Raw genomic sequence first — 24,904 nt, 5'->3', positions numbered from 1 at the left:
ACCTCAAAGCACAGGCTCAATGTCCCCCCTGCGACGGGTAACGCCGGTGATCACAAGAAGATTGACAGGAGAGGCCGTTTGTGGGTGTCAACTGACTGTTTCTAGGGAGCGTCTGGAAAAATACAGACATGCCCAGCCGTTTGGAGGAAGGGTTCCTGACGTCAGCTCCAGGCTGGATCATTGCAGAGGCTGAGTAAGTCCTGAGCTGTGCAGAGACATCAGTAGCAGCAAAGCAGAGTTAGTGCAGCGGAAATTCCGCTGTACTAACTCTGCTTTGCTGCTGATGATGTTGGCTTATAATGTTGAAAAGCTTGACAAAGGTTATTTACTAACCGAAACATTGCACAATGTCTGTATGCAAACCCTGTGAAGCCTTGCATTTATTGGTACTGTGAGTATGGTATAAAAATGTTCTGAGCAAAATTCAAAAGTGACTTGGAGAGTGCCTATTTCTTTGGACTTTGGATATATATATATATATATATATATATATACAGTCCACATTTCAACAGCACCCCACAAAAATAGCCATTAAAAATAGAGACCAGCACACCACTTATGTTAGATATTTTAGTATCAAAAAACGTGTACCAAAGAATTCCATAAAACAGCTTCATATGAAATAAGTTCCATCCAAATACAACTGTAGCCAAGCTTGAAACAAGTTACTTATCATGTCAGCTTTGGGAAATGGCTTGGTTATCTCTCCAGCCCAACAGCTGTTACGGTGTGTGACCACCATCCTCCAGGGCTCAGCAAACAATATCCACAAAGCTGTCTTTTAAATAGCTGGGCACCTGTCATTATCAAAATGATAACCTACACCTGTGTCCTCAAACTCACCTGTCCCGTCACTGCAGATGGATCCTACATCTCTGCATGCCGCTGTGGAACGCACGCCAGCCACCGCTGAAACGCACTTCTGGTTCCGGTCTATACGGTAGCTCAGATCGTACACAATGCGGAAGCGTATGCTGAACCGCATGACAGCCTCAGCTGGAATGCACTACCAGTTGCAGTCTCTGCAGAGGTGTGTGGTGGCCCATTACACCATTATAATATTCAATATTGATTCAACCTACGGGAGTTGGTTCCAATATAAGGTTCCCAGTATACTCCCAAATATCCCCACACTGAAGTTCTAGCCAGATCCCATGTCAGTATGGACAGGTAAAAACTATCAGTACATTAAAATACTAGACAGTTACAGGTAACTGGGAAACACCATGTAGGGGCATCAATCAAGTCTGACAGGTGTCTCAAAGCTATCTATATATCATATCACAAGACCCGAAGTGAAAAAAAGAAAAACCTACCAAAAATTAACAACACATATAACTAATATCACAAACACATACACCTTAATGATTGATGTACTATATCTCCTGATGAACAATAGTAACATGGACAAATGCAGGGGAAAATAATTCCCCCACTCACTCATCCATTGTTAAACCTTGCGCAAGCAGCCTCCTCATAGATGCACTTCATAAAAAGACATTCAAATTCAATTCTTCATTTAAGCCACCTTGATAAACTGAATTAAATTTATATATCAGTTCACATTCCCACTGTAAAAGTATCTTATGGCGGTCTCCTCCTCTTTTCAGGGGTTTAATCTGATCCAAGGGCATGAATTTAAAATCTTTGATAACATGTTCGGCTTCAACAAAATGTTTCGCTACTGGTGGTGTGCTGTGATCAATTTTCAGCATGGCTTTTTTGGTCGAAGATCGGTGCATTACGAACCTTTTCATTAGCATCCGTATAGTCTTACCGATGTATATCAGTTGACAAGGACAGATGATGAGATAGATAACGTATTTTGCTATTACAGGTGTTGTTTTAATATATGTTTCACTCCTGTCCCTGGATGTACGAAGACCTCACCAGTCATCAAATGTTGGCAATTAACACATCCACTGCAGTGATATGAGCCATTCTTGAGGGATAGCCAATTATTTTTATTAGCTGTTGGACTTATATCAGAAAATGTCAATTGGTCTTTCAAATTGCAACTTCTTTTATATGCAAACAAAGGTTTGTTCTGGCAAAAATCGCCCATGACTGGGTCTGTTTCCAAAATATGCCAATGTCTAAGTACGGAGTCTCTTAAAAACGTGAAGAGATTGAAAATGTACTTGAAAAGATTAACCGATTCAGCTTTTTTTCTTTCTTCTCCCCTGTCAATAAAGTTTCTCTGTCCAATGTTAGACATTGGAGAATCGCCTCATCTATATCATATTTGTTGTAGCCTTGTTGGATGAAGTCGTTACCCATCTTGTATAAGGCTTCCTTTAGGTCAGCCTTATTAGAAGTAATTCTTATTACTCGTAATAATTGGGCGAGGGGTAAACCCCACTTCAATGGTTTTGGGTGAAAACTTTCAGCTAATAAAACAGTATTCTTATCTTATCACTTTTTAAAGATGGATGTCTGAAATATACCTTTGTTAATGGAAACAGACACATTAAGAAAATCTATGTTTGAGGGGCTACTTGTACAAGTTCATCTAATGGTGCTTGTAAGACTATTTAAGGATTTAATGAAGTCATGAGAGGCTTTCCACCCCTCCAGTCCAGATCATGAAAATATCATCAATAAAATGAGAATAAAATGCTATATAGGCTGAATACCTAGCATTGTTTAAAAAAAGAATAATTTCATACTCATACATGAATAAATTTTTCATGTATGACCCCATCGCTGTCCCACGCAATTGTAAATTAAAAGAATTCTCAAATAAAAAATAATTTTTATGTAGAATAATATTAATCAATAACAAAAAAAAATTCAACTGTAGGACCTTTGTAGTCGGGACTGAAAGTAATGGATTTTTTGATTGCCTCAACTCCCTCAACATGTCCTATGTTTGTATATAAACTTGTAATGTCACACGTTACTAAAAGAAAACCAGGGAGAGGATTACCATAGTTTCTAAGTTTCATCAAAAAGTCAGTAGTGTCTTTCAAAACAGTGGGGATATTCAAAACAATAGCCTGCAAGAAAAAGTCAACATACTGAGAAAGACTCTGACAAAGAGGCCCTCTAGATGAAATTATGGGCCTCCCTGGTGGTCTTAACAAAGACTTGCGAATCTTGGGAAGTATGTATAGCAAAGGGGTGACCAGATGGTCTTGCGTCAGCAATTTCAATGTCGCTTCATCAATCCATCCGTTACCCAACCCCAAGTTGATTATAGAGTCTTTTTCTTTCTTATACCCAAAGGTTGGATCATAACAGAGTTTTTTTAATAACATGCAGGGTCATTAAGTTGTCTATGTACTTCTGAAATATAATCATCTCTATTTAGGACCACCACCCCTCCTCCCTTATCAACGGCATGAATAATAATGGAGCTGTTGTTTCTTAAGCTCAAAATAACTTGTTCAATTTTTGTAATATTACTATAAGAGTGTTTTTGTTTCTTGATATACGGAATGGTGTCCTGTTTGATTAATCTCATAAATGTGCTGATATTAGAGGCGGATTGGTCAGATTCAGATGTATGTGATTCAATATCCATATAGGGTCTATCCGGACGTCTCCTCCCGTCAGGTCTAGGCTTCCATTGGCGAGTATTGCCATGATGAAAACCCAGGGATAAACCTGCAGTTCTCTATAATATTCATTCACTTTTTTTTATTTGTTCTTTTTAAAGGTTAACAAGTCTGTTCTAAATGCTAACATATTGTTTTCTAGTTTAATGAGCCAATCAGAGGAAGTATCAGCCCTCAACACATCCAAACCCACTGTTTCACAATTAAGAATCTCTTTTTCCAGGATCTGTATGTCAGTGTTAACTTGTTGTATTACAAGGACCATAAGATCTAGACTGCACTGATTTAAGATATGACACCACTGCTTACAAAATTCTTTATTATTCCTTCCTATAGTCAGCTGATTGTTAATCCTAAATCCATGAGGAATACACTTTTCTTTGTGGTATTGAGACAAGCTGAGGCCATGAAGGTCTAACTCAACTTTCCTCTTTTTCATTTTCAGCAGGTCAGAATAGATTTCAGCAGGACTGTCTATATCAAAATTTAATGAATCAGTGTTAGAGAACAAAATTTTGGAAAATGTCCTTTTCTAAAAATCTTTTGATGCCTGCCAGATCACTGGCATCCAGATCCATCTTGTATATGATATCAGAAAAAAATATATCAAAATTCCACAAATTGTCCCCCAAAAATTATTTCAACACAATTCATGTGGTGCTGGTTTCACATAATATATTGCATAAAGAACCAGAGAAAAACTGCACCCATTTCCATGTATATTCAATTCAGGTGCTGTAGTCCCATAATCTATTATACCGTCCACATTTCAACAGCACACCACAAAAGTATATACTGTAGCAATAGTAATTTAGTAGTAATAGTAATAGTATTATATATACTGGAAGGTCCTACACTCTCATCATGTATTTCCAAACATGGGTGCTCCCAAAAGAACATTACAATGCCTACTCATATAGAAGAAGGTTCCACGTAGTGAAGGGTGCACTCTCACAAATAAAGAAAACTCTTCAAACTTGTTATCATAATTTATTGTAGCCTCATGTTCATCAACGTTTCGATCCCAATCCGGAATCTTTCTCAAGAAAGATTGTACTGTGCTCACAATTTCCAAAGTTAGCGTATGTACATTCAAAATACATCTGGGTCATCCAATTATTGCTCATAACCCAAGACCAGTCATAGGGTAGTAGTATAATGATTCAATATCCTCGCTGGATGCCTTTGTTGTGATCAACCATGAGCTGCACCAGTGTGTTTTTACGAGGATGCCTAGTATCCTGTATCTGTTCCCAAGGAGATTGAATACTACTACCCTATGATCTTGGGTTATGAACAATAATTGGATGACCCAGATGTATTTTGAATGTACATATGCTAACTTTGGAAATTGTGAGCACAGTACAGCCTCACTTGAGAAAGATTCTGGATTGGGATCAAAACGTCGATGCACATGAGGCTACAATAAATTATGGTAATAAGTTTGAAGACTTTTCTTTATTTGTGAGAGTGCACCCTTCACTTCCTGGAACCTTCTTCTATATATATTATATATATATATATATATATATATATATATATAATAGGGATGTGCGCCATTTTTGCTGGGTATGTATTTGGTTCTGATTTGTCTGCTGGCTAAGGATTTGGATGTGTCAAATCACCATGACTGGCTTTGGATTTGGATTTTTTTTCTCAAAAATGTACAAAAAAAGCTAAAGTCCCCTAATTTGGGCCTTTTTTTCTAGAGTATTACTAACCTCAATAATAATAATTTGCAGTCATTTCCACTCAGTTTTGACCACCTCACAACTCACAACATTGTTTTCACCAAAATTGTCCAAAGGTTTTCTGCCTGAACTGCGGTATACAGTGTGCGAGGATACAGTATGGGTCAGATACAGTATAGGTTTGATACACAGTGTGGGTTGGATACAGTGCAGGTTGGATACAGTGCAGGATACAATGTGGGTTACAGTGCAGGATACAGTGTGGGTTAGATACAGTGCTGGTTGGATACAGTGTGGGTCGGATACTATGTGGCTTGGATACAGTGTGGGATACAGTAAGGGTTGGAAACAGTGCAGGTTGGATAAAGTGTGGGTTGGATACAGTGCGGAATACACCGCAGGTCGGATACAGTGTGGGTTTTATACTGATTGGGTCGGATACAGTTTGGGTCGGACACAGTGCTGGATACATTGCTGGTTGGATACAGTGCAGGATACAGTGGGGTAAGTTGGATACAGTGGGGTAATGTGGGAGTTTTTTTTAGAACAGGTGATGTTGCCCATAGCAACCAATCAGATTGTATCTATTATCGTCTATAAGCAGCTAGATAAATGTAAAGTAGAATCTGATTAGTTGTCATGAGCAAAATCACCAGTTCTAAAAATCTCCCACTTTAGTAAATTTACCCAAGTGTTGGGATACAGTGCGGGCTGGATACAGCACTGGTTGGATACTGTGTGAGTTGGAAACAGTATGCGTCATATACGGTGCAGGATATATTACTGGTTGGATACCGTGTGGGATACAGTGCAGATTGTAAGCAGTGAAGGTGGGATACAGTACAGTGCTGGATACATTGCTGGTTGGATACAGTGCGGGATACAGTGCTGGTTGGCTACTGTTTGGGTTGGATACAGTGCGGGATACAGTGCTGGTTGGCTACTGTTTGAGTTGGATACAGTGTGGGATACAGTGCAAGTTGGATACAGTGCGGGATACAGTGCTGGTTGGATACTGGGTGGGTTGGATACAGTATGGGTCAGATACAGTGTAGGATATATTACTGGTTAGATAAATTGTGGGATACAGTGTGGGTCGGATACACTGTAGTTTGGATACAGTGCGGAATACACTGTCAGTCGGATACAGTGTGTGTTTTATACTGTTTGGATTGAATACAGTACAGTGCTGGATATATGGCTGGTTGGATACAGTGCAGAATACAGTTCAGGCTGGATACAGTACTGGTTGGATACTCTGTGGTTTTGGATACAGTGCAGAATACAGTGCAGGTTGGATACAGTACAGGATACAGTGCAGGAAACAGTGTGGGTTTAATACAGTCCTGGTTGGATACAGTGTGGGATACAGTGCGGTTCGGGTACACTGCGGGTTGGATACAGTGTGGGTTGGATACAGTGTGGGTCGGATACAGTGCTGAATACATTGTGAACCGGATACAGTGTGGGTTTTATACTGTTTGGGTCAGATACAGTTTGGGTTAGATACAGTGTTGAATACATTGGTGGTTGGATACAGTGCAGGATATAGTTTGGGTCAGATACAGTGCTGGATACATTGCTTGTTGGATACAGTGTGAAATACAGTGTGTATCGGATACAGTGTTGGATACATTGCTGGTTGGATACAGTGTGGGATATAGTGTGGGTTGGATGCAGTGTGGGATGGGTATAGTGCGGGGTACAGTGTGGGTCAGATACAATGCAGGATACAGTGCAGGGAGGATACACCAATAGTGCACATACTGTGACGGGGATGCCAGTGATTTCCTCAGTGCGTGAGTGTCGGCAGTGCAGGGAATGCTGGCAGAATCTCCAGTGTGGGGTTTTCAGTGGTGTCGGTACTGCTGCAGTGCAGGCGGTGTCCTCAGCAACAGTGCGGAGTTGCTGGTAGTGTTGTTACTTCTGGCTGTGTCAGCAATGTGGGGGTGCAAAGGTTGTCCTCACTGCAGGCATGCTGGCAGTGTCGGCAGCAATGTGTGGGATTGCCAGTGGTGTGGGGTTGTTGGTGGTGTGTATCCTGCTGGGGTGCTGGTGGTGTCGGCAGTGATGGTGGTGTCCTCAGTGATGGGGTGCAGCAGTTTCCTCAATGAGGAATTGCTGGTTTAATCGGTACTGCTGGCTGTGTCGGCAATGTTGGGGTGCCAAGGGTGTCCTGACTGCAGGGGTGTTGGCACTGTCAGCAACAATGTGGGGTAGCCAGTGGTTTCCACAATACTGGAGTGCAGACAGTATCAGCAGTGATGGTGGTGCCCTCAGAGTGAGGGTGCCAGAATTATCCTCGATGAGGAATTGCTGGTTTAGTCTGTACTGCTGGGTGTTTTGGCAGTGTGGGGGTGCCAGGGGTGTCCTCACTGCAGCGGTGCTGGCAGTGTCCTCAGTGTGGGGTGCTGGCACTGTCAACAGTGATGATGATGTCCTCAGTTCAAGGGTGTTGCCAGTGCCCTCTATGCAGAGTTGCTGGTAGAGTCGGTTCTGCTGGGTATTTCGGCAGTGTGGGGATGTCAAGGGTTGTCTTCACTGAAGTTGAGTCAGCACCCCTGCACTGCAGGAGTGTCGGTGGTGTCCTCAGTGCAGGGGTGCTGACAGTACCGGCAATGCAGGGGCACCAGCGGTGTCATCAGTGCTGGGGTGTGTCAGCGGTGTCAGCAGTGTGGGTGTGCCAGCTGAGTCAGTAGTGCAGGGGTGCTGGTTGTGTTGGCAGTACAGAAGTACCCCAGGCGCCCACTGCAGATCGGAGGTCCAATATGCGGCGCTGCGCTCCCGGCATCTTCACTGTAGGTTGCCCTGGCTCACCTGTCCAATGATGTGTTAAGTAGCAGCCTGCTGCTCAGTCATTGGCTGGGTACGCAGGCTGCAATTAATAAGTGTGGAGCCAGCGGAGGGTGTATGGAAGAATGCTCTCCTGTGTCACCAGCAGCTTCTGCCAACAGCAGAGCAAACAGTAAGCTTGCTGTATTGTTTTTTCTTGTTTTTTTTTTATCATGCTGCCATCTGTTAAATTTTAATTATTAGCTCTGTGTGTGTATGTGTAATGTATGTGTGTGTGTGTGTGTGTGTGTGTGTGTGTGTGTGTATTTATGTGTGTGTATATAAGGGTCCCACTGTTTGAAGTACCCCGGGCCCCCATAGCCTTAACCTGGCTCTTTGCCAACCCCCCTTGTTCATTGGCAACACACTAGACCTGGGATGTCTTTGGTGGCCCACAGGAGCCCCCAAGGCCAGGAATGGCAGCACCATGTGAAGTAATAGGGCCTGGAATCCCGATCTGTGACATTTGTTTTAAAAAGTTTTGAAAGAGTATTATATAAAGATTTAAAGAGTTGCAAAATTAGAGAATGTGTTGACAGCTGTATAATTATATATTTTGACTAGTCATCTTCCTCTCTTTCCTCAACCGAAAAAAAGTATATATACAGTAGATAATTGTTACCTTTTTCCAGTTTATGTTGCTTAATTTTAGTGATTATTGGGTGTCTGCACATACGTCTACATCACACTGCACATGTGCCGCGAAGGTCTTGTGCCAATCTCTATACAACTTCTGGTGGCTACGACATTAACCTATTTTCAGAAAGCCACTGTGTACAAACTTGCAGCTGCAAATTCATTTGCGTATATCTCTTTGAATGTATAATTGACCTCCTAAGGATCCATAGCTATTTGACAACCAAGGATATATAAGAATGAAAATAGTCAGGTCATTTGCTTTTAAATACATATCATTAGGCCCATTCCTAATAGCTGAAAAGTTGTAAAGCAATCTTGATTTTTTTCTTTAGATCACTGATTACAATATGTCATATTAATGTCAGTAAATCTTCCACGGTACATTCCGCTTCATGAGAGAACCGTTTTCTGCCTGATCTTGAATTTTATCATGATGGAAATCCAAGACTTGAAAGAAATACAGAATAGAAAAACAACAGTAAAACACCCTCTGGACTTGGCCCATAACGCACCATGCAGAATTTAACTACATCAATGTTTGTCTGCAGTAGTGATGAGTGGGTTCGGTTACTCGGGATCCGAACCTCCCTGAACTTCACCCATTTTACATGGTTCCGAGGCAGACTCGAATCTTCCCGCCTTGCTTGGTTAACCCGAGCACGCCCGAACATCATCATCCCGCTGTCGGATTCTCGCGAGATTCGTATTCTATATAAGGAGCGCGTCGCCGCCATTTTCACTCGTGCTTTGGAGATGATAGCGAGAAGACGTGGCTGCGTTCTCTCAGTTTCTGTGTTCAATGTGCTGCAAATATCTGTGCTCAGTGTGCTGCAAATATCTGTGCTCAGTGTGCTTGCAAATATCTGTGCTCAGTGTGCCAAAAATATCTACGTTCTCAGCCTGAAAAACGCTCCATATCTGTGCTGCATTGTAGTATATAGTAGGAGGACAGTGCAGAATTTTGCTGTGACCACCAGTATATATATATAGCAGTACGGTACAGTAGTCCATTGCTCTACCTCTGTGTCGTCAAGTATACTATGCATCCATACCTGTGCTGCATTTTAGTTGTGCGCAGTATATAGTAGGAGGACAGTGCAGAATTTTGCTGACCACCAGTATATATATAGCAGTACGGTACAGTAGTCCACTGCTCTACCTCTGTGTCGTCAAGTATACTATGCATCCATACCTGTGCTGCATTTTAGTTGTGCGCAGTATATAGTAGGAGGACAGTGCAGAATTTTGCTGACCACCAGTATATATATAGCAGTATGGTACAGTAGTCCACTGCTCTACCTCTGTGTCATCAAGTATACTATGCATCCATACCTGTGCTGCATTTTAGTTGTGCGCAGTATATAGTAGGAGGACAGAGCAGAATTTTGCTGACCACCAGTATATATATAGCAGTACGGTACAGTAGTCCACTGCTCTACCTCTGTGTCGTCAAGTATACTATGCATCCATACCTGTGCTGCATTTTAGTTGTGTGCAGTATATACAGTAGAAGGAGGACAGTGCAGAATTTTGCTGACCACCAGTATATATATATATAGCAGTACGGTACAGTAGTCCACTGCTCTACCTCTGTGTCGTCAAGTATACTATGCATCCATAACTGTGCTGCATTTTAGTTGTGCACAGTATATAGTAGGAGGACAGTGCAGAATTTTGATGACCACCAGTATATATATAGCAGTATGGTACAGTAGTCCACTGCTCTACCTCTGTGTCATCAAGTATACTATGCATCCATACCTGTGCTGCATTTTAGTTGTGCGCAGTATATAGTAGGAGGACAGAGCAGAATTTTGCTGACCACCAGTATATATATAGCAGTATGGTACAGTAGTCCACTGCTCTACCTCTGTGTCGTCAAGTATACTATGCATCCATACCTGTGCTGCATTTTAGTTGTGTGCAGTATATAGTAGGAGGACAGTGCAGAATTTTGCTGACCACCAGTATATATATAGCAGTATGGTACAGTAGTCCACTGCTCTACCTCTGTGTCGTCAAGTATACTATGCATCCATACCTGTGCTGCATTTTAGTTGTGCGCAGTATATAGTAGGAGGACAGTGCAGAATTTTGCTGACCACCAGTATATATATAGCAGTACGGTACAGTAGTCCATTGCTCTACCTCTGTGTCGTCAAGTATACTACAAAAGTTCAGTAAAATTACCCAAAAATCAAAATTAAAAGGGTATGATGAGAAGCGTAAACTTGCCATAATGCCATTAACGACACGGAGTGGCAAGGAACAGCTGAGGCCCTGGCCTATGTTCATGGCTAGTGGTTCAGATTCACATGAGGATGGATGCACTCATCCTCTCGCTAGAAAACTGCAGTGCCATTCCTAGATGGGCCAGGTGTTTGTGTCGGCCACTTGGGTCACTTAGCTTAGCCATACAGCGACCTTGGTGCACCTCTTTTTTTCTTTGCATCATGTGCTATTTGGGGACTATTTTTTAAATCTGACACTGCAGTGCCACTCCTAGATGGGCCAGGTGTTTGTGTCGGCCACTTGGGTCGCTTAGCTTAGTCACACAGCTACCTCATTACACCTCTTTTTTTCTTTGCATCATGTGCTGTTAGGGGACTATTTTTTAAATCTGCCATCCTGTTTGACACTGCAGTGCCACTCCTAGATGGGCCAGGTGTTTGTGTCGGCCACTTGGGTCACTTAGCTTAGCCATCCAGCGACCTTGGTGCACCTCTTTTTTTCTTTGCATCATGTGCTGTTTGGGGACTATTTTTTTGAAGTGCCATCCTGCCTGACACTGCAGTGCCACTCGTAGATGGGCCAGGTGTTTGTGTCGGCCACTTGGGTCGCTTAGCTTAGTCATCCAGCGACCTCGGTGCAAATTTTAGGACTAAAAATAATATTGTGAGGTGTGAGGTGTTCAGAATAGACTGGAAATGAGTGGAAATTATGGTTATTGAGGTTAATAATGCTATGGGATCAAAATGACCCCCAAATTCTATGATTTAAGCTGTTTTTGAATGGTTTTTGTAAAAAAAAAACACCCGAATCCAAAACACACCCGAATCCGACAAAAAATTTTCAGAGAGGTTTTGCCAAAACACGTCCGAATCCAAAACACAGCTGTGGAACCTAATCCAAAACCAATACACAAAACCCGAAAAAATTCCGGTGCACATCACTAGTCTGTTGCAATTCCAAAGTGAGCCAGTACTAATGTTTTCAAAGTCATTGACTAGTGTTACTGAGCTCCTAAGCTATGGATTGATGCTTTTCTCATTTTATTTATTTATTTACTTTTTGGGGGGGGGGGGGCATTTCCCTTCTTCCACCTTACCTAATACTGAGTTGAAATTATGGAGAAAATTATTATTATTTATATAATTTTACAATCTTGATTCACAGATACAAAACACTCCAGGGATCATTTTGACAGAGAACAATAAACTTTGCTTATGTTTTTGGACTGTGGGGTAAGATGGATAAGGAAAACACATAAACTTCACACGTATAGTACTTGGCCTTACTATAGCTTAGTGAGGAAAGGAGGGGTGCCCTAGTTTTCACACCATAATTAAGTAATGAGGTTCTACTTTGCTTGAGACTTGATACAGTATACAAGGAGGAAAAAGTTGCAGGTGCACTATCTCACACCAGCTAGTCAATATTGGGGGGATTCTCTGAAGTGCAGGGCTCCCTGTACCTGCCATGGCTGGACGTCCCCAGGGTATTTCAATCTAACACTATTTCAATACACTATGGCACTTATAGTTTGTTATATACAGTATACAGTATGTAACACTTTCACATAATTTTCTTTCACTCCTCACATCACTGGCACATGCAGCAGCAGCTGCACCTACCTCTTTAACTCTTTATTTGTATCACTCTTGCTGCGCCCTGGGGTTGTCTGGTTGGGTGGCTCTGGGGTGTCCTGTTCCCCAGACCTGAACCCCTATAGTTAGTGTTAGGGACTTACCCAATGAGAGGCTACCTTGGCACGGTGGGTAAACTCATAGCCCTGGCCAGGATTATGCTAAATGCCTTTGGTTATTACAGGTTGAGCTGGTGTCATATAGTGCACCTGCAACTTTTTTCCCATTGTATACTATAGCTCAGTGAGGCAGCAATGCTAAGCATTGTGCCACTGTGCCACCAAATGGTAAATATGTGATACATTTTCGAATACAGAAGAACAATTTTGCAGAGAAATTCTGCACAAAACAAACTTTGTAACATTTTTCAAAGCTGCTAAGTTTTGGTTATATTATCTTGCAGTTCAACTTTTTCTTTGCCATTATGCACATTTTTCTACAGTATACTTGGATTATATGGAATTCATGGTCTGTAAACAGAACTGTAATAAACAAATGTAAATTCATGTGTCTGTGTTATTGTGTTCAAAGTCAAGACAGAACACAAATTAAAGGGTAAATTCCACTTGTAACACTCAAGGACAAGTTCTGCCATTAAAAGTGATTTCTAAACAAAAGCTCTGTGTGCAATACACTGCTGCCAGCTTACATAAACTCACACGAGGTTTCCTTCACCCCTCACCAACGTGACACAATACAAAGAAAAATTGGAGAAAATGATTTAGCCGGCGCTGTCAGAATGTAGTTCTCATTGTGACAATCCCTCAACCTTCCATTTGCATGACATTCAATTTCACCATAGGGAAATGAAACAAAGTGGCAATAGTGAAGTTTGTTTAATACACGAAAGAACAATACAGAATAATAAAATTAAAATCAGGTGTGCAGAAATTCTGTCAATAATTCCACCAAACAGCTCCTGGTAACATAAGAATGCAGGGTAATTACCGGAAGACAATGGAACCGTGGCCAAACAGTTCCAAATTGCGCATGAATAAATGATGGAAGCTGGAACAGGTTCAATCAGTATCCACACCGGTCACCGGCAATAAACTCCACATTCCTTGTTGTCACAAAAGTTTCCAACGCATTTCCACTCCTATCTGGATTCTTTTTTAAGGTATCCTGGTGTATATTGACTCCTTATCACATGTGGATATTTAAATGCATATTTAAATGCATACTGTCCAATCACAAGCTTAGGAGCACAGGTGGACCCTAAACTCCAATTTCCTACAAGTCCCTTGGTCTCTCCTGTGCGCCTCCCTATTGGCTGTGTCCATAAATAAACACTTATTTCCATAGTAACCCATTCCCATACTCCCCGCATCGCGTCACTTCCAGGACGTGTTTCGGCGTTTCCACAGTGACCCGTTGCGGGCGATGCACGAGACTCATAATTTATTCACTTCTCCTAACGTCTTTCCAAATGACGTATTTCCGGGTCTCCATGGTAACGCTGTACACCATTCCTATTCTCCATCGCGTCACTTCCTGTGATGCGCACATCGGTCTCCATGGCAACCCGGTAAAATCTCCGTCGTGTCACTTCCTGTGACGTGCACATCGGTCTCCATGGCAACCGATGGAATCGTAAGAGATGCACACGAGTCCTCATTATTCTTCCGGGATTATTGGTCAGCGTGTCATCTCTTCATCATATTTATCAAGTTCATATATTGGATGTTTTAACTGTTTGATTGCACACAAACAGGCCCGACTGTCCTGTTTCTTTCAATGCATTAGGCAATAGCAGCTTGAATAAAGATAAATATACTGTTATAAACATGATAAATAGATAAAACTTGATTTTATCAAAAAGCAAAGGATTTTCTACAAACTCATACACAAAGTGCAGGCAGACATAAAGTGCTAAAGATTGACTGGCTGCATTTTGCATAATACTGTATTGGGAAGACTAAGTGCTAATGTTATTAAAATACAAAAAAAGGTAAAAATAGCCTATAAAAAAACATTTTATAAAAACCATTTGATTTCAAAATCGGCATTAAGACCTCCCGGCATAAGCGTACCTAAATCAAAAATCATTTTCATTTCAGCCTGGGCTAATTGATTAGGTAAATCTTTCCTTCTCCAGTGGCCTTTAATGTGTTTCAAACCACAAAATTGTCTGATGGCAGTGGGGCTACAACCGTGTTGGACTCTGAAATGTTCTCAGAGTGCATGGGTTGTAAGGCCTTTTTTAATATTCCTAAGGTGCTCACCAATCCGCACCTTTAGGGGTCTCGAAGTACTGCCTATGTACCACAAACCACATGAACACTCTATGCCATAAATAACATTAAAACTGTTGCAAGTGATCAAATCTGTGATGATAATAATTCGATTTTTTACCTCAACACTGGTAATTTTACTCCTCTCAGAGTATACCCCCCTACAACCCAAACATATACCGCACCTGAAGAAACCTTTGGATTTAATTGTTACCATTGCTTTTTATGGTGGTAGAGCACTTTTTTACTAGATTTGATTTTAAATTGGGCGCTCGTCTAAAAATACATTTGGGTTTGTCAGGTAATTTACTTCCTATTACTGGGTCCTTTTTAAGTATTCCCCAATGTTTCCTCATAGAGGTTTCTATGATCTTATATTGTGAGCTAAATGAAGTTTACAAAGGCCCACTCCAAGTGTTCTCCTCTTTCTTTCTTAACTGGATTGAATAACTGCTCCCTATCTATGGATGCAATTTTTTTCCTCGCGCTATCCACATTTTCTAAATGATAACCTGAACTGATAAATCTATTTAGCATCTCCTCTGCCTGTGTGGAAAATGTCTCAACACCGGTGCAGTTACGCTTGAGGCGTTTAAACTGACCTTCTGGTATTGAGCTTAACCAGTCCGGATGATGGCAGCTTGTCGTTCCTATATATGTCCCTGAATCTGTTGGTTTGATGACTTTTTTGTTTGAATTAGCCCATCTTCAATAAAAACGGTAATATCTAAAAAATTGATCGTGGTAGCACTATGTTCAAAGGTGAGATGCATATTTAAAATATTGTCATTCAAATAAATAAGAAATTCCTTAAGAAGATCCTCTCCTCCCACCCATATAAAGAATACATCATCTATGTATCTCTTCCAGGACACCAGGTTCGCTCCAAAGGGGCAATTGTTCCAAATGTTGCTTTCTTCCCATTGCCCCATAAAAATGTTGGCGTAACTTGGAGCGAACCTGGTGCCCATTGCTGTGCCCACATTCTGTAAGTAAAAATTACCGTTAAAAACAAAATAATTATTTTCTAAAATGAACTTCACACCATTCAATAAAAACTATTGCAAATCCGTATTTAGGGCACTTTTCCTTAAAGTAGTGGATAAGGCCTTGATACCGTCTTGGTGCCTAATTATAGTGTAAAGTGACTTGATGTCTGCTGTCACCAAGATGTAGTCTTCCTGCCACTTAATCTGCTTTATAATTTCCAAAAAATTCTTGGTATCCTTCAAATGAGCCTTGTTTTCTCTCACTAGAGGCTGTAAATGGAAATCTATAAATTCCGAGAGGTTGGATGTAATTGAGCCTACTCCAGAGACAATCGGACGCCCTGGGGGATTAGAATAGATAGTATGAAGTACCCAAAAAGTGCGCAAAGGCAGCTAGTGGTGTGATAAGTCACAAGAGGCTTTTCCCACCTCCCAACACAGAATGCAAAAATAAAACGATATGTGAACTACCACTGAACCAGCGCCTCACTTCACATGGACAGATGTATCCCAGCCTTCGTATTACTCCTATTATGGAGAGACTTCCAGGAGCATTATCAGGAATTATGCCAGGGAAAAGAAATGGTATGCAAACATAGTGTGATACTGTATAAAAGTTTCAATTTAATACATCACACACATCACATAAACACACATTACATTTAAAAACAATTAAGAACACAGAAAAAAACACACGATGGTGGTGCAGACATTCACTAGTATGACTGGCCTCCTAGACAATGATGGCAAGAATGACTGATTACTGGCTGTAAGTGAGAACTGGCTCACGTCAGTTTTAAACGCATGAGTATGTCAGAGAAAGTCACCAGGCTGCAGCACAGGGATTCCCTGGTCTTAGAACTCCTTCACTTGCCAGATCAGTTCTTGTACCTCGTCGTCCACACAGGAGGTCGGTCAAAGGGGCACCCACGCGTTACAACCCTCCTCGGGTATTTCTCAAGGTCAGCTCCATGTATTTCTCAAGGTCAGCTCCATGTGCACATTGGAGCTGACCTTGAAGGAGTTCTGAGACCGTGGGATCCAATCTAAGTTTACTGTAAGTAAAACCATCTTCTAACTGTGACAGTACCTCCCTTTCATAGTTTTCTCTGGTCATTATCATGACCCCCCCTTATCAGCCGGTTTGATGACTAGCCCTTCATTGGCCTTCAGATTTTTTAATGTTTGACGCTCTTTGAACGTCAAATTCGACTTCATTTTTTTGGAATCAACTTCTTGAATCTCATCAGTCACGACTTTTAAAAAGGTCTCTAAAAAATTCCCTCGGGCAAAGGTGGGGTTGAAGATTGACTTTGGTTTGAATCTATACAGTGGGAGCAGGTGTCGCTAAACCACCTTCCTTGGTTAGGAAAAACTTCTTTAAACTAAGTTTTCTTATAAACTTATGTAAGTCCACAAAAGTATAGAATTTGTTAAGGGGGAGGGAGGGTGCATACTTTAATCCTTTCTCCAAAAGGGAGATTTCTTCTTTCGCCAATATGTGTTGGCTTAAATTAAAAATGTTAACACATCCATTTTTCTATGGCTTTTTCTCGGATATTCCCTTGATTCTTCTATTCTTTCCAACCTCTCGGAATTTATAGATTTCCATTTACAGCCTCTAGTGACAGAAAACAAGGCTCATTTGAATGATACCAAGAATTTTTTTGGAAATTATAAAGCAGATTAAGTGGCAGGAAGACTACATCTTAGTGACAGCAGACGTCAAGTCACTTTACACTATAATTAGGCACCAAGACGGTATCAAGGCCTTATCCACTACTTTAAGGAAAAGTGCCTTAAATACGGATTTACAAGAGTTTTTATTGAATGGTGTGAAGTTCATTTTAGAAAATAATCATTTTGTTTTTAACGGTCATTTTTACTTACAGAATGTGGGCACAGCAATGGGCACCAGGTTCGCTCCAAGTTATGCCAACATTTTTATGGGGCAATGGGAAGAAAGCAACATTTGGAATAATTGCCCTTTTGGAGCGAACCTGGTGTCCTGGAAGAGATACATAGATGATGTATTCTTTATATGGGTGGGAGGAGAGGATCTTCTTAAGGAATTTTTTATTTATTTGAATGACAATGGGGGTCATTCCGAGTTGTTGGCTCGTTATTTTTTTCTCGCAACGGAGCGATTAGTCGCTAATGCACATGCGCAATGTCCGCAGTGCGACTGCACCAAGTAAATTTGCTATGCAGTTAGGTTTTTTACTCATGGCATTACAAGGTTTTTTCTTCGTTCTGGTGATCGTAATGTGATTGACAGGAAGTGGGTGTTTCTGGGCGTAAACTGGCCGTTTTATGGGAGTGTGCGAAAAAACGTTACAGTTTCTGGGAAATCGCTGGAGTGGCTGGAGAAACGGAGGAGTGTCTCGGCGAACGCTGGGTGTGTTTGTGACGTCAAACCAGGAACGACAAGCACTGAACTGATCGCAGATGCCGAGTAAGTCTCGAGCTACTCAGAAACTGCTAAGAAGTGTCTATTCGCAATTCTGCTAATCTTTCGTTCGCAATTTTGATAAGCTAAGATTCACTCCCAGTAGGCGGCGGCTTAGCGTGTGCAAAGCTGATAAAAGCAGCTTGCGAGCGAACAACTCGGAATGACCCCCAATATTTTAAATATACATCTCACCTTTGAACATAGTGCTACCACGATCATTTTTTTAGATATTACCGTTTTTATTGAAGATGGGCTAATTCAAACAAAAAATGTCATCAAACCAACAGATTCAGGGACATATATAGGAACGACAAGCTGCCATCATCCGGACTGGTTAAGCTCAATACCAGAAGGTCAGTTTAAATGCCTCAAGCGTAACTGCACCGGTGTTGAGACATTTGCCACACAGGCAGAGGAGATGCAAAATAGATTTATCAGTTCAGGTTATCATTTAGAAAAGGTGGATAGCGCGAGGAAAAAAATTGCATCCATAGATAGGGAGCAGTTATTCAATCCAGTTAAGAAAGAAAGAGGAGACCACTTGGAGTGGGCCTTTGTAACTTCAGTTAGCTCACAATATAAGATCATAGAAACCTCTATGAGGAAACATTGGGGAATACTTAAAAAGGACCCAGTAATAGGAAGTAAATTACCTGACAAACCCAAATGTATTTTTAGACGAGCGCCCAATTTAAAATCAAATCTAGTAAAAAAGTGCTCTACCACCAAAAAAAGCAGTGGGAACAATTAAATCCAAAGGTTTCTTCAGGTGCAGTATATGTTTGGGTTGTAGGGGGGTATACTCTGAGAGGAGTAAAATTACCAGTGTTGAGGTAAAAAATCAAATTATTAACATCACAGATTTTATCACTTACAACAGTTTTAACGTTATTTATGGCATAGAGTGTTCATGTGGTTTGTGGTACATAGGCAGGACTTCGAGACCCCTAAAGGTGCGGATTGGTGAGCACCTTAGGAATATTAAAAAGGCCTTACAACCCATGCACTCTCAGAACATTTCAGAGTCCAACACGGTTGTAACCCCACTGCCATCAGACAATTTTGTGGTTTGAAACACATTAAAGGCCACTGGAGAAGGAAAGATTTACCTAATCAATTAGCCCAGGCTGAAATGAAAATGATTTTTGATTTAGGTACGCTTATGCCGGGAGGTCTTAATGCCGATTTTGAAATCAAATGGTTTTTATAAAATGTTTTTTTATAGGCTATTTTTACCTATTTTTTGTATTTTAATAACATTAGCACTTAATCTTCCCAATACAGTATTATGCAAAATGCACCCAGTCAATCTTTAGCACTTTATGTCTGCCTGCACTTTGTGTATGAGTTTTTAGAAAATCCTTTGCTTTTTTGATAAAATCAAGTTTTATCTATTTATCATGTTTATAACAGTATATTTATCTTTATTCAAGCTGCTAATGCTTAGCACATTGAAAGAAACAGGACAGTCAGGACTGTTTGTGTGCAATCAAACAGTTAAAATGTCCAATGTATGAACTTAATAAATATGATGAAGAGATGACACGCTGACCAATAATCCCAGAAGTATAATGAGGACTCGTGTGCATCTCTTACGATTCCATTGGTTGCCATGGAGACCGATGTGCACGTCACAGGAAGTGACGCCACGGAGATTTCACCGGGTTGCCGTGGAGACCGATGTGTGCATCACAAGAAGTGACGCGACGGAGAATAGGAATGGTGTACAGCGTTGCCATGGAGACCCGGAAATACGTAATTTGGAAAGACGTTAGGAGAAGTGAATAAATTATAAGAGTCCCGTGCATCGCCCGCAACGGGTCACTGTGGAAATGTGGAAAAACGTCACCGGAAGTGATGCGATGCAGGGAGTATGGGAATGGGTTACTGTGGAAATAAGTGTTTATATATGGACACAGCCAATAGGGAAGCACACAGTAGAGACCAAGGGACTTGTAGGAAATTGATGTTTAGGGTCCACCTGTGCTCCTTGGCTTGTGATTGGACAATATGCATTTAAATATCCATATGTGATAGGGAGTCAATATACACCAGGATACCTTGAAAAAGACTCCAGATAGGAGTGGAAACGCATTGGAAGCTTTTGTGACAACAAGGAATGTGGAGTTTATTGCCAGTGACCGGTGTGGATACTGATTGAACCTGTTCCAGCTTCCATCATTTATTCATGCGCAATTTGGAACTGTTTGGCCACGGTTCCATTGTCTTCCGGTAATTACTCTGCATTCTTAAGTTACCAGGAGCTGTTTGGTGGAATTATTGACAGAATTTCTGCACACCCGATTTTAATTTTATTATTCTGTATTGTTCTTTCGTGTAATAAACAAACTTCACTATTGCCACTTTGTTTCATTTCCCTATGGTGAAACTGAATGTTATGCAAATGGAAGTTTGAGGGATTGTCACAATGAGAACTACATTCTGACAGCGCCGGCTAAGTCATTTTCTCCAATTTTTCTTTGTATCAAGTTCTGCCATTGTTAACATGCTAAATTCCACAATCAAATACAGAATGAAGTGAATATACTATGGACCAGTTTGTCCATTTTTATGTATCTTTAGTGCCAAATAGGAAATCTTCTAATATAACTAACTTACTAACTAACAAATTTAATTCACCAGTATCAGCAGCACTTTTTTGTCTAGTCAGTCTTCACATACAGTATGAAGATTCTAAATTATAGGTAGCAGTATGTATTTGGGTCCATCATGCAAGTATTTCAGGATTTTGATGGCTCTCAACCACTACAGCATGTATACATTGGCTTATAGAGAACAATGATCCCATGTGTCCTCTTAATTCTTTAGGCTTCAATTTTACATAATTCTTAATAGATTTCCCCCCGTTATTTGTTAAAAATAAACAGAATGTTTAAAATACAGTATCAGGTGCTCTTAATTACTCTGATGTTAATCACTGGCTCTAATAATAAGTCTAATTTAATAAGAATTTCCTACAAATGAGCATGAAAGAAACACAGAGAATTAAACCATCACAATGATTGGGTCATGTATGATTGCATGAAATTACATCTGTTTCTGTTGTTTGTCTAGCTACCATGCTTTTGTGATGAGACAGTCCTTGTGTACATAGACATGTGGCAAGTTTACTTGTGTTTACATTTAATACATATCAATGTGTTAGTCTTAATTTCCCCTCCACTTCAAAGCTGTTTTATGGTTGGAATTGCGTTTGAGGTCTGCAAACAGTGGTGAGACAGTATGTACTACTACCATGAGGGATATGCATCTCCATAGGTCAAATATTTATCTTAAATGTATTCAAATTTAGAGCTGGGTACTGTAGGTGGAATGGGCAGGAGAAGATTTTTGTAGGTCAAGAGCAAGTAAGGGCATGTTCACATAATGGCGAGTCAAGAAGATATGTACCCTGATGTAGATGCACCTGTCAGAAGGCATCATGTGTAGTATCTATTCATAAGAGAGTGGTTCACAAAAAGGTCATACAGTCCCAACTTCCAAACAGATTATACTGCCTCCTGCAAGGTACTGTACAATTTAAGACACTAGCACTGTGCTGAGGGTCATGTTACTGTATGTACAGTGCCCCCATCATCTCCAATAATTGTATTTACATAGCGCTCTTTCTGAAGCAGGACTTACAGTGCTTTCCCAGACAGGAAAAGTATGGAGGAAGAGAAATGCAGATGCACACTCCTAGCACTAAGAACACTGATAGTAAGAATAATTAAAATAAACCCTCACAATTAACATGGAGTATAATTGAAGGAAAATTATGAAGCATGATGTCTACAAAATAAAACCCTGTTCCTACAGTAGAGTCCCTAATACAAGACAGAAAATACAATTCATAAAAAGAGGCTCTTTTCAATGACTTGCTTCTCCTCTTGGAAGGATCATGCCTCCCCAGATTTAAAATCAGTAACAGATAATACAAACACCAAAAGATCTCTTATTGTGTAGTAAGCCTTAAATACCTCATCTGGACAAAGGCAACATACTGTATTGTAAAAAAATAAAATAAAAGTAATTCTTGATAATGCTTCTCATTTACACACTCCTTGCAAACTAAGGATGAGTCTGCTCCAGTCAATTTATTAGTTAATTATTTTTTTTGTCTAGGAAATTTATGAGGGATGAGGTGTGTGTGTGTGTGTGTGTGTGTGTGTGTGTGTGTGTGTGTGTGTGTGTCTGTGTGGGGAGGGGGGTAGTATGGCCAGCAGGTCAGGTCAGCCTGCTAACCCAGGAATTCTTGGGTAATAACATTGCTCTTCAACCCTTGTTGAAAATACATTACTATTAACATTGCTCTTCAAACATTGGGCCTAATTCAGACCTGATCATAGCAGCAAATTTGTTAGCAGATGGGCAAAACCATGTGCAGTGCAGGGGGGCAGATATAACATGTGCAGGGAGAGTTAGATTTGGATGGGGTGTGTTCAAACTGAAATCTAAATTGCAGTGTAAAAATAAAGCCACCAGTATTTACCCTGGACAGAAACAATATAACCCACCCAAATTTAATTATCTTTGCACATGTTATATCTGCCTCCCCCTGCAGTGCACACGGTTTTTCCCATCTGCTAACACATTTGCTGCTACGATCAGTTCTGAATGTAGGCCCATTGTCAGGAATTCTTAACTATTGTTTTAACATTGTTTGCTTTTATAATTAAGAATGTGTTGCACATTAATAATGTACTGTATTAGGGCAATAACCATTAAAATTTGATTATGCAAAAAAGACCATACCCATTACCTCCCCCAAAAATACAGCTCATTCTGAAAACAAATGTTGGGGAACATGGAATTGTCCTTAGGCCCCTCCCTCCCTTATGTTGGATATTAAAAAGGACATGCACAGTTTAACAAACCAAGCACTTCAGAGACAGGGTCTGCCACTTTTGTGTCAGAAGTGCTTGCTTTGTTTGAGCCTCCACCAAATTATTTTTTGGAAGAACTACTCCCAATTATTAATGATGAGATTGATGAAGAAGGTGTTGGTGGTGGGATGCATGTTCTGAGCCATACTGTTGGTAGCTGATACTGGACTGCTTGTTATTATTTTACACATTTTTATAATTTTGTAAAATAAATTTCATGAACTTACTGCAAATGAAGTAACAGACAGGTTAACATCTCAACATCTAGTAAGTTTGCTTCACAAATGGAAGAGTTACCTTCACAAATGTTAACAGGATATGGGTAAAAATAATTCTACACCCAAGAGGAGGCTTTTTTTATTTTATACCCAGGCATAACAATGGATTTATTTTTATCATGAGCAATAACCGATATACACAGATTAATTTTTCTACTTACATAGCAACAGATGTGGTGAAACAGACATACTTGATGGAACATATGTTTTGTCTCTTCTATATTGTTACAGAATGTTGTATCAGTAGGATAGATTAAGTGCTTTTTTATTTCTATGTGCCTATTCTCTAAGACACAGGTTCTCAAACTCGATCCTCAGGACCCCACACGTTGCATGTTTTGCAGGTCTCCTCACAGAATCACCAGTGACATAATTAGCTCCACTTGCAGACCTTTTAAAATGTGTCAGTGAGTAATTAATACACCTGCGCACTTGCTGGGTTACCTGCAAAACATGCACTGTGTGGGGTCCTGAGGACAGAGTTTGAGAACCCCTGCTCTAAGAGAATCTTAAAAATGTATTTGATTGTGCTACTATATAGTCTTGTATATTCTATCAATATCTTTAATAAAGATGTGAAAACATATTGCTGTTAATCCTGCAAATTGAGTGATTATCGAACGACTGCGCATGCTCTTAATCGCAATGTACTGTAGCTGCTCTTTGACTGACAGGAAGCCGGTGTCTCTTGGCGGAAATCTGCTGTTTTCTGTGTGCGTCAGAAAAAATTTAGGCTTGCCAAGGTACTTTTGGGTTTGGTTTCTGACGTCAGTGGAGACACTTCCAGGCCATCTCAGTCGCAGATTACTCACATTTGATGGCAAATGGCAAAGATTCTTCAATGTTTCGGGAATTGTGTATGCATCTGCTAGTGGATAGCTATCTGTGATGTATTCACAATTTGGCTCAGGGTGGCACCTTTCTACTTGCAGGCAACTGCAATTTCTCAGAAATAACGATCCGTGCTGAATTAGGCCCATAATGTGCACTTGTATGTAGCAAAATTTATTTTAATTGAAAATGCGACATTTGAATGGCCAAATGATCACAAATAAATACCATAACATAGTAAAATGCTACGATTTACTAATGAATAGCTTTTGGAAATTGTATTTTGACAAATTTTGATTTACACAATTTAGAGTACCGTATATTTTTTAGAGAATAAAATTCTAAAAAAACTGCGTCAGTCTGTAGTTTCATTGCACAGTTTGAAAACTTGAAGTAGATCAAATTTAAAAGAGGTTTTCCACTTTTTTATAATCCCTGTTATTTAGATATGCCACCAACTAATTCTCAAGAGGAGGTCTTTCTGTCTCTCAGTGGATAGTAAATTCAGCTTTTCGATTGTGGATCTTCATTTTCTGTAAAACTAAGTGCCCATTAAAAAAAGAACATTTGAAAAACCTTTATAGTGGCTATGCACAGTACTGGAAATAACTGCCCCTTTGCATTAAAGACATGGCACAGAGCACAT

This window comes from Pseudophryne corroboree, chromosome 12, assembly GCF_028390025.1.
Source record: "Pseudophryne corroboree isolate aPseCor3 chromosome 12, aPseCor3.hap2, whole genome shotgun sequence".
NCBI lineage: Eukaryota > Metazoa > Chordata > Amphibia > Anura > Myobatrachidae > Pseudophryne > Pseudophryne corroboree.
This window is presented reverse-complemented; position numbering follows the sequence as displayed.